The 10,521-nt window shown below is 37.6% G+C and overlaps 1 long non-coding RNA gene across 2 annotated transcripts in view; it reads right to left on the reverse strand.

Moving 5' to 3' along the window:
- LOC111094538 overlaps positions 1–8,921 on the reverse strand; it is a 138,491-nt gene extending 129,570 nt beyond the window's left edge. Inside the window, exon 1 of one of the 2 annotated variants that reach the window (XR_005385632.1) lies at positions 8,871–8,921. This is a non-coding gene — a long non-coding RNA (uncharacterized LOC111094538). Of the gene's footprint in view, positions 1–8,810 lie in introns of both variants that reach the window. The other variant, XR_005385631.1, reaches the window with a different exon arrangement.
- Positions 8,922–10,521: the final 1,600 nt, after the last annotated feature.

Below are 10,521 nucleotides of genomic sequence, written 5' to 3' on the forward strand. Positions count from 1 at the left end.
CTCGATACACACTCTAAGAAAATGGCTATTCACAGGTATAATACTAAATTAAGATAATTTAAAGGTAACAGATAAATGAGCCATCTAAAGCTACGTGGAACAACATAGATGAATCTCACAGACATAATACTGAGTAAAAGAAACCAAACTAAAGAGTACATAGGTATTATTCCATTCATATTAAACAACAAAAAGCAAGCAAAGCAAATGCTGCGTTGCTAGAAGGTAGGATGGTAGTGTCACCCTTGGGAGTGAGGGGTAGTAACAGGAAGGGTATATGAGGAGGGCTTCTGGTGCTGTTAAGTCTGTTTTTTGTACTGGATGTTTACACCCATTACATGGTAGGATAATTTGTGAAAATGCATCCAGCTAGGTCCTTATGATATGTGCCTTTTTCTATGTGTAATTAAAAAAATTTTTTTTTAATTTTTATTTATTTATGATAGTTACAGAGAGAGAGAAAGGCAGAGACACAGGCAGAAGGAGAAGCAGGCTCCATGCACCGGGAGCCCGATGTGGGATTTGATCCCGGGTCTCCAGGATCGCGCCCTGGGCCAAAGGCAGGCGCCAAACCGCTGCGCCACCCAGGGATCCCCCTCTATGTGTAATTATATTCAATAAAAGGTTTGAAAGAAGGAGACTGGGAACTTTTAAAGTCAGCTTAACTAAAGCCATGAAAAGCCCTCTCCTTGCTTCTATTAACTCTCTGGCTGTCCCATTCAAACAAAGGGAATCCTGAAGTATCATATCCCCATTATACCCTGACACTTTTCTTTCTCTTTTTTCTCTTTAATTCTCTCTTACAAAAAAAACTAAAAGGAGGAAAAGCTATTTGTAGTTTCCTCCACTAAATAATAATTTGAATGTCCTGCTTCAATTTATTTGGGGAAAAGGGTTACAAATAAGAATGACAGAATTTCTGACCTATCAATAATTTAAAATGTTGTCAGGGACTAAACAGCTTTTCTCCAAACATCAAGACTGATGGGAAATTTGCCTCAGCATCATGACAAGACTCTACCCTCGCTAATGCTGTTCCATCCAGTACCAGAAAGGGAAAAGAGGGAGGTGGTGTTGGAGATAGGGCTTTTGTCAGAATTAGGAAGAAAAAGAGAAACCCAGAATCCACATTCTAAAAGGTAAAAAAAAAAAAAAAAAAAAAAAAAGTAAAAACTATGATATCTGATTTTCATGGCTTGAAAACCCTCAGAACATTGGTTTCAAACGGGATATATATTTCTCCAAACTGCCATATAAGCCTTTTGAGCCTGAGACACCTAATAATGAGAAAAATAAGGAAGAAAACACACCATCTTCTCAGAAATTGTTTCTAATGGAAACCTAGTTTTGACAACCCCACCACCTGCTTTATATCATTAAACTGAAGGAGACTATGAATAGGAAGGGGGTGGAGGAGAGACATTGCTAATAAAATATTTAAGAACATCAGGAAGAGCCATGTCAGGCTTTTAGTTTACCCAGAAAAAGCATCTTCCTAAAGTATCAGTCAACCAAGATTTACTGTATTAATAAAATCACCTTCAGATTATAAAGGTAGAAAAAATGCACAAAATGCAGACAGATAACCTATTTTTAAAGTCTGGAATAAAAGGACAAAATGCCCTAGAAGAAAGGCAATGTCAAGTATCTTGCTCTTAGTGGCTGCAGTATTTACTTTGACCTCCTCATTAGCAGGTGATTGGTACTGAATACCAAATTTTTGAAAATCATCTAGGAGCTGTGTTCTAATGGAGCAGGAATATCCACATAATGTTAAAGATTTAGTATCTCTTGAAACAAACAAACAAACAAAGAAGCAGGGATGGCTACATAGTTCAATTCAAAACTACTACCTCCTCCACAATTATTTTTGCTATAGATGAACGATTGATTGCATACGATGGAATTTACCATCTTTCAAATGTGCATTTTCCTCTTGAACACGGAAATAATGATGGTCCCAGAGAGCCATGCAGATTGCCCAATCTATCAGCATTTTTCTCTATGTTTGACTTTCATTCCTCTGCATTTGATTGCTTCTGAAATAATGGTAGCAGAATTGAAAATACTTTCTATTCCCCAGGTGATTTTCATTTGTGATAGATAAGCAAATGCAATTTTCCCTATTACAGTAACCAGGGAAAGACACCCCCAGACATTAGCAAGCTCAATAAATACAGGGGTGGGGAACCCCCTGGGTACACTAGCCCACTCAAATGAGAGGGAAATAGGGACTGCGAGCAGCTAAACAAGCAAAGTCGGTGTTCATCCGCACATTCTTGGTGACTGGACATTCCATCTAAGCATTCAGATTATATGACTTTCTCATTCTGGGGCCTATTTTCTGCACAGGAAAAATGAGACTAAGCAGAAATCCTGTGCTATGACTTTGTACTAATTTAAAATGATATGAAAAGCTTGAATTATCTATCATTGCAGTACCTGAGTTGTTTTCTCTGACTTTATCTTCCTTACAATGAAACTTCCCTCTACCCTGTCCTTCCCCTCACCCACACACCAAACCAGTCAGTTTTGAACAATGGGAAATTGTTTTCTTTATGGCATTTACTATTTATCACTCACTGCGGAGGGGTCTGCGGAGGAAGATTCTTAAGGGTTTTGCAAGAAAATGTGAGCTGTCAGCCTCACTGATCTGCATAAAATTCCTCCTCAGTCTCAACTATTTTGCTTTTGTTTCGGGTTATTTTAAATGGGGAAGTAACATAAAGAGAAAATGTTTTAAAAGCCCAACCTTAGGCTTCTTTCACTCCATATTTTGTTACTTTTTTTTTTTGGCAAGAAAAACTTAATTATGTAAAGTAGTGACAGCTCACCCAGATCTTTCACTGATCCACAGCACAGATAAGCAATTTTGAGGAAGTTAAATATTCAGTGAAGATACTGCTAATCACTACCCCAGGAACAGCCCAACAGAAAGATTATTCTTTGCATTGTGGATGTGCTTGTCATTTGCAGAGCTTTGCAAATACTCCAAAAAAGAGGGGCTTGGGGGAAAAATAACTCTCAAAGGTGAAAATGCAAAATTTACAGTCTTTCGTAAATTATTTCATGATAGGTGTTATAATGTTCGTAGAAATTAAGGGACAGTCTATTCTTAAAATTTCAGAAGGAAATGGACAATCTTGCATGAGATAAAATCTCTCCAAATCAAACCATTTTGCTAAAAAATACCTGAGTATAGGCACCATTCTTTAGAAATAATCATTAATACATTCTAAGCAGACTTCCAACTAAAGCTAGAAAAGTTTTTCCCAATTTTTGATCCAACATTTGGCAAACATAGTCTCAGGGTGATACTTACATGCACAATACCTTACTTCATCACATAATACCTGGACCATAAATTATTATTAGAAAAACTTCCTAACCTTGAAATTCAATCTGTTCTGTTTGGGTAATTTTGTAGTTTTTAGAAGATGCATCCACACCTAAACTTAAAATAAAATTTAAAACCCCAATGAAAGTATAATGGAAAGCATAATAATGCAAATAATATATGAATGAATAAATAAGAAGATACTGAAAATTTAAGCAATACCACTATAAATGTCATCATTTTCTATGTCCTTTGGTATGTCTAAGAACAATTAATCATATATTTGCAGCATTCACGTTAGGCCTTTCCTACACACATGTCTGATACCGTTAATCTCATGAAATTTCATAGGTTGAGCCTTTACCACATTTTCAGGGGCTAAGGTTTCAGTGATGAATTCCAGCTCAGAGATCCTGCTTCCATGTGTTCGTTGCTTTCGTGCCTTGCTCATATACCCTAGGCATCCTCTTGTCTCTGCTCCAAACTGAGCCAGACACAGAACTCACTTTCTCTTCACTGATTTTCACCAACAAAACCACAATTTTACCGAAAGTTCAGGAAGACAGAGAAGCTTTATGTCCAGAAACACAAACAACTGACAAATGAACAGTAGCTATCACTGCCTAAAAGATGCTTTGGTAAACTGCTGCCCTTTTTAACTTAGTTCCCTCTCTCCTCTGTGGGTGTTGGCTTCTTCCAAGCTCCCAGGTATTTCTCTTTCAGAGCAGTTTTACTTTCCTTTTTCTTCTTTCAGACCTTGGACCACCACCCCCAAGTAAACTGTCAAGATATTTTCCTTTCAAAAGATGGTTCTTATCCAAAGGGGAAAGGAGATATCCACTTTTAAGATAATTGTGTCACCCCATATTCATCTCAATTGATTTCAACAGTGCCTTGTTTTACACAGGACCGGTATTAGCATATTCCCATTTTACCAACAGGAAAATAAGGTTCAGAGAGATGAAGTTACTTGCAAGGGTCACGCAGCTGAACAGAGGCAATGCCAGAACTCGGGGCCCTCACTTCCTTACAAGTCAGGTTTCCTGCTCCTCCATTGATTACCCTTCTCTCCATCAATTACCCTTCTCTCCTCTCTCTCAAGTAAAGATTAGAAATCCTCAAGAAATATAGTCCATATGTTATGTGTTAAGAACACACAGCAGCTGAGTGGTCTCCAAAGCATTGTCCCTGAATCAACAGCATCAGCATCTCCTGGGAATTTATTAGAAATGCACATTTTTGGGCCCATTCCAGACCAACTGAACCAGAAACTCTGAGACATCAACCAGTCTTGGGTTTAATACTACTTTCAGGTGCTTCTGATGCCTTCTAAAGGCAAAGCTTGAAACAAAAAAAAGCTTGAAACAAAGCTACCAGTTGGTCAAGAATACCCAATTTGTATAAAGTAACTTGAGGCTTGACATTCATCCATTACAGATGCTAGCATTAACCTGATTTATGTATGAAAGTGTTATTTGAAGTGGGCATAATTTCTAGGATTCTAAGAGAGAAATTAAGATGTGTAGAAGGTAAAGCTAACCACAGTAGCCCTATCTGCCTAAAGAGATAACTCAGTGAAAATTTTCTTAAGTTCTAAAATACACACAAAGTTGTCATATGGGTTCTGACTTGCTATCAGCAGGGAGGGGGGCGGACTGTGAGAGAGGGCAAGTAACAAGAAGAGGTATTTATGTGCCATAAAAAGGAAGGCTAGAGATCATAATAACAATAGCCATATGCCGTTTCTCATTTGGATCACATAAATTCTATATATTCCTATCCCCCTAGGATTGAAATGAATTTGTGAGAATAAAACTCATTTAAAGTAAAAAAAATTAGTATTGGGAGCATTATGGACACTAAAAAGTTATCAGATCAACTATCATTTTGCAGGGATTTCATTAACTGCACAGTATTCTTAGTGGCCGAACCAAGTCAAAAACCAAACTCGCCAACTTCAAGTCAGGGATTCTTTTCTACCAACTAACATTTTTTAACTTATTTTTAAACTTCAAGGCACTTTCCTATAAATATCATTTCCCTCTCTTATATTTTACACCCAGAACTTACTACAGAGGTTAAGCACACTGAACTTGGCTCTACTGTCAATATTTTTTAAATTCTGACAGCTTTATTGACTAGATTTCTACAATAATAGGGGATGCATTTGTCCATGAGAAGCTACAGGTAGAGAAAATAATCCCCAAACTCTCTTTTTTCATGAAAGAGTGTGCAAAACCTAGACAGGACTGAGAAATGGAAAGGCTCCTGGGCCTAATGGAATGCTTACTGAGATCTATTGATTCTGATGCAGCACATTGATTGGCCATCTAACTCCACACTCTATAATGTCTAGCCAAAAGAAAAAGTATGGCAACAGATAAAAGATGTCAGCAATGTCGCCAGCTGTGATCACAAGTTTCCAAAAGGGATTGTGACAGTTAGTGAAGCATCTCTCTAATGTTAGTTCCCAGGAATACACTGTCAAGTATTCATCTCAGTAGGATCCAGAACGACATCTCATATATATCTGCTTTAGAGTCATATGCACTTTTAATATCTAGGTCTGCCTGGGTTTTTTTTACACATTCCCTTACTTATTATTATATATTGCCAACTGAAGAGAAGTTAAAGAAATAGGAAGTCCTTTACTATGTTAAGATTCCATTTCATCAATCATCTAGGTTTCCATTGCTCTCAGGGTCTGACTAGATAAAATTAAACAGATCATCCATTAGAAAAGCAGCATGGCACTCAGACCTGAGACAGATTGCCTGGGTTCAAATTTTCATGTTAGACTTGTCGTTGGGAAGATTATACAATTTATTTGTGTCTCTGTTTCCTCAAATACAGGATGAGGATAATTAATAGCACCTAATTCCTAGGATTAATTGACTTTGCATTTTTAAAGTGATTAGAACTGGCACCTAATAAGGGATATGAGAAGATGTGTTTAAAAACAAAACAAAACAAGCAAACCAAGATAACTAATACCTAGGCAGCTAGGTCAACCTAGAGGCACATCAGACTTCATTACTATTTCAATGCTTCTGGGCAGATAGTATCACAGAGTAAAGTGACTCATTCTGCCACTAGGTAAAAAGGCAAGAATAGGCCATTTGGTTTGTCAAAACTGGTGTTAGGATATTATGAGAAAAGCCTTATATCCTACTAACCCCCTCAAGTAAACTTGTGAAAACCAAAAAATAATTCCTTTTTCGTATGTCTAAAAACAGAAAATGCAAGAACAATCCATCTCCTTTATTAGCAGAGATATTTAACCTCAGGTTAGCTAGTCTATGCCACTCAGCAGGCTCCCCAACCACCAATTATTGTGTATTCAGGGAGTGCAAACCAATTAACCTGAGCAAACATGAATTAAAAGGTAATTCTCCTAAAGGTGAAAAACCACACAATGTTCTCCAAAATGATTACTCCCTATATGAATTGTAATCTTCATTGATTCTCTCACTCCCTTCTCCTTTAGTCAGGGTGGCCAATCAAACGTTGACCAAATACTATTTTTATATAATGCTAAATGTTCCTGACGGATGTGAGAAAGAAACAGAGCTAAATATGGCTATATTAAAATAGCAGTCAAAATGATGTACCACAGGAAGGCAATAAATAAAAAAAACATGATGAGAAATGAAAAAGAGATGAACTAAAACAAAACCACTTACCCAACTAGAAAGGGAAAAAAATAGCTACAATCAGCAACAGCTATGTAATTTGTGGGGCCTATTGCAAATAAAACAGGCAGAGGTCCTTGTTTAAAGCTTATTACAAATTTCAAGATGGCAACAGCAGAGCAGTAAACCAAGCATGAGATGAGGTCTTCTCAGTGTGGGGTCCATGTAACTGCACAGGTCTCATGCCCGTGAAGCCTGCCATGGTTATGAAAGAGTGAGCTTGTAAGTCAAATGAGAATAAAGGCAAGCACATAAATTCACATGACAGTCTAGGAATATTTAAGGGAATGGGGAGGGAAATATTGGAAGACCTGATAAAAGGTGTTAGATTAAGGAAATAGCAGGGAAGAGAGAACAGGGAAATAAAGATGAAAGAGTGAACAGATAAGAAGGACCAATGTAAGAAGACAAATCTGAATCAACGTCACCTGCCAAAGGCACAACAGCAATATGGACCAAAAGAAGCAAGTTCATATTTTGGTCTCCATACCAAGCAACCAACAAGTTGGTATTCACTCCAAGGAAAGGATAATTCCAGTTACCCAAGGAGCCTAATTAGAAGCTAGGGGAGGAGGGATTGTGAAAGGACAATGACTAAGTGCTATGGAAAAATTCTCTCGAAGTCCTTTGAGCAAGAAAACATCTAAACTTGAGTCAGTCTATATTTTAGAATAATGAGGACATCTGACTAGCAAACCATACTATCATAGTTAGCTTTGAAAATAATGAAGAGGCAGGGCACTTAGACAACACTGTTCATTATGAAACCTTGCTTTACATTACACAAAACCAGGAGTTAGATAGCTAGTATATAAATGATATTTAAAATGGATTGCCTGGGGCAGCCTGGGTGGGTGGCTCAGTGGTTTAATGCCACCTTCAGCCCAGGGTGTGGTCCTGGACACCTGGGATGAAGTCCCACGTCAGGCTCCCTGCATGGAATGGAGTCTGCTGCTCCCTCTGCCTATATATGTGCCTCTCTCTCTCTCTCTCTCTCTTTCACTCTCTCTCTGTGTCTCTCTCATGAATAAATAAATTTTAAAAATAAATAAATATAAAATAAAATAGATTGCCAGTCACTACACACAACCAACCAGAACAAAGAATAAATTTGCAAAGCAGAGCTAGTTCATATTTCCATTGTGAACAATAATCAAAATAAGCAACTGCTGGTTGAAATACATGCTTTGATGTTTTAAAAAATTCCAGTGTAAACATGTGTATCAAATGAGTTGAACCATTCAAGTCTATTACCTTGAAAAAAATCATCCTTGCAGCCCAATAAAGCATCTATCGCTCAAAAAATGTTTAGATTCATCGTTACTCGTGAAATTATTTTTAACCTCCAAGAGTTTGGAATTGTTCTTTTTTAATCAAAATCAGGAGAGAAAAAAAATCAGGAGAGAAGGTTGCCAGTTCTGAAGGTAAGATGAAAAAAGAGTTCACAGAATATTTACATGACTATAGAGTGAGTAGATACATTGTCTTACTCTACATGCTCATAATATATAAATCTATGGCATGAGAGAAATTTAAAACTGTAAACCTTAAAGACTAAATAATCCAGCCTACAGTTTCCTATTAAATGGATGAAGAAACTGAGGCCCCAGTAGATTTGCCTGAGGTTCCACGTTTGGCTCATGGAGAGGCATGACTAGAACTTAACTCACATTTTTTCTTATGAGTGGTCTTTCCACTGAGAACCACTGCCAAAACTGTATGACCTTCTAGAAAGTCATTGAGAACCACAGGTATCATCTACAAACATGCTGAATTGTTACCATTTCTGAAAGATAAGTCAGTCAGTCCTGGTTGTCATGGCAATAACTCTTCATACTCACAGCCTAGTGATTGCATATGTAAAATGCAGCCGACCCAGACAGGAATAAGCCTTATTAAAACAACATTCTAAAATTGGCACGGCTTACCTGGTTTGCCCATTCTGAGTTCCAGAATCTTGACTGCAATTGTCATATAAGTTCAATTCAGTCCAGATATCTATATTTAACAGTACCGGAAGATATTCTTTGACCTGGGAATCTAGGGGGAAGAAAAGCAAAAAGTGGTTGAGAATAACTGAACCCAACATTATGAAATTGAAACTTAAAACGTTTTTGTATATGTGTTAGCATAATTATATAAAAACTATAAATAATGAGATTCTAATATTAAATTCCCTCACAAGAATTAATGAAGCCCCTAGCCTCTTACCTCTCTTTACTTCTTTCTCTTATTTTCCTTTTCTTTTTTTTTTTCTTGACCCCATGCTGTCCTTTCCCCATCCAAGCATGTGTTGGGCCAATTTCTTATATGAGAGAGCTAATACAGGATACATGTCTACAATCATTCAGAATTCAGACAAAATAACAGAGTTATATCCCACTGTTTCTAGGTAGATATTTTGCCCTCTGCAATAGAATCTTTAAAAATGTCTATAACCAGCTACTAGAAATGTGCTTTCTATTCTAACTTGAAAATTTCATTCTCAGAGTTTTAGCCCAACTTCTCTTGGTGGGAAGAGAAATTTCCAAATTGAGCCCAATCTAAAAACTGATACCCCATGGGAAAGAAGGAGTGTTGTGAGACTAAGATTTTATCATCAAGCATTTCATGATACACACAAGTACAAATAATACTGCAAACATTTTGAGCCATACACAAGTCTTCCATGTCACAGCATGGTTTTTACATAAATTTTCTTTGTAGGTATGTCAGAGTCTAACAGTCGGGCCAATGACACATTTGTGTTTTTCATCACAGTAGGTCTCAGAAGAGAATAGATAATCACTACCGAAAACCCACATTTCCCAAGACATTCAGTGTCCACAATATTGATAGTTATGTTACATGTCCCAACTAACCCCTTCCTCTCCCTTTCTCACCCACTCACTGTGCCTTCTGAAACTCCAGATCTATGAAAAACTCACTCACACTCTTCTCTGAATGCCCCTTTTCCCCTGTGTTAATCTGAAATTGTTCTCTGCAGCTGTCTCAGGGACAGGAAAGAAGCCTAAACACCTGAAAGGTGTCCTTTTTGATCCATACTGCTGTTTCTAAACCATTTATTACTCCAAAAGCTTTGAAAACTCACAATTCCTTTGAAGCTATGCCACCCACCTTCTTGTTTCTCTCCTCTATGATCCTACTTATAAGGACCTCTCATTTATTGAAGTTTTTTTTTAAGATTGTATTTATTTATTCATGAGAGACAGAGAGGCAGAGACACAGGCAGAGGGAGAGGCAGGCTCCATGCAGAGGGTCTGATGCGGGACTCGATCCCAGGTCTCCAGGACCACACCCTGGGCTGAAGGCGGCACTAAACCGCTGAGCCACCCAGGCTGCCCTACTGAAGGTATTTTTACTTGACTACCTACTTTCCTTCCATCATATACCATTCATCATTCCTTGGAATTTCAGCAGCCATGTGGATAACTCATCAAAAATCTGGTTTACTTACGCTTTAATTTCACTTTCATATGCTTCTCTTCCATC

This window comes from Canis lupus, chromosome 38 (genome assembly GCF_011100685.1).
Source record: "Canis lupus familiaris isolate Mischka breed German Shepherd chromosome 38, alternate assembly UU_Cfam_GSD_1.0, whole genome shotgun sequence".
In the NCBI taxonomy this organism is placed as follows: Eukaryota; Metazoa; Chordata; class Mammalia; order Carnivora; family Canidae; genus Canis; species Canis lupus.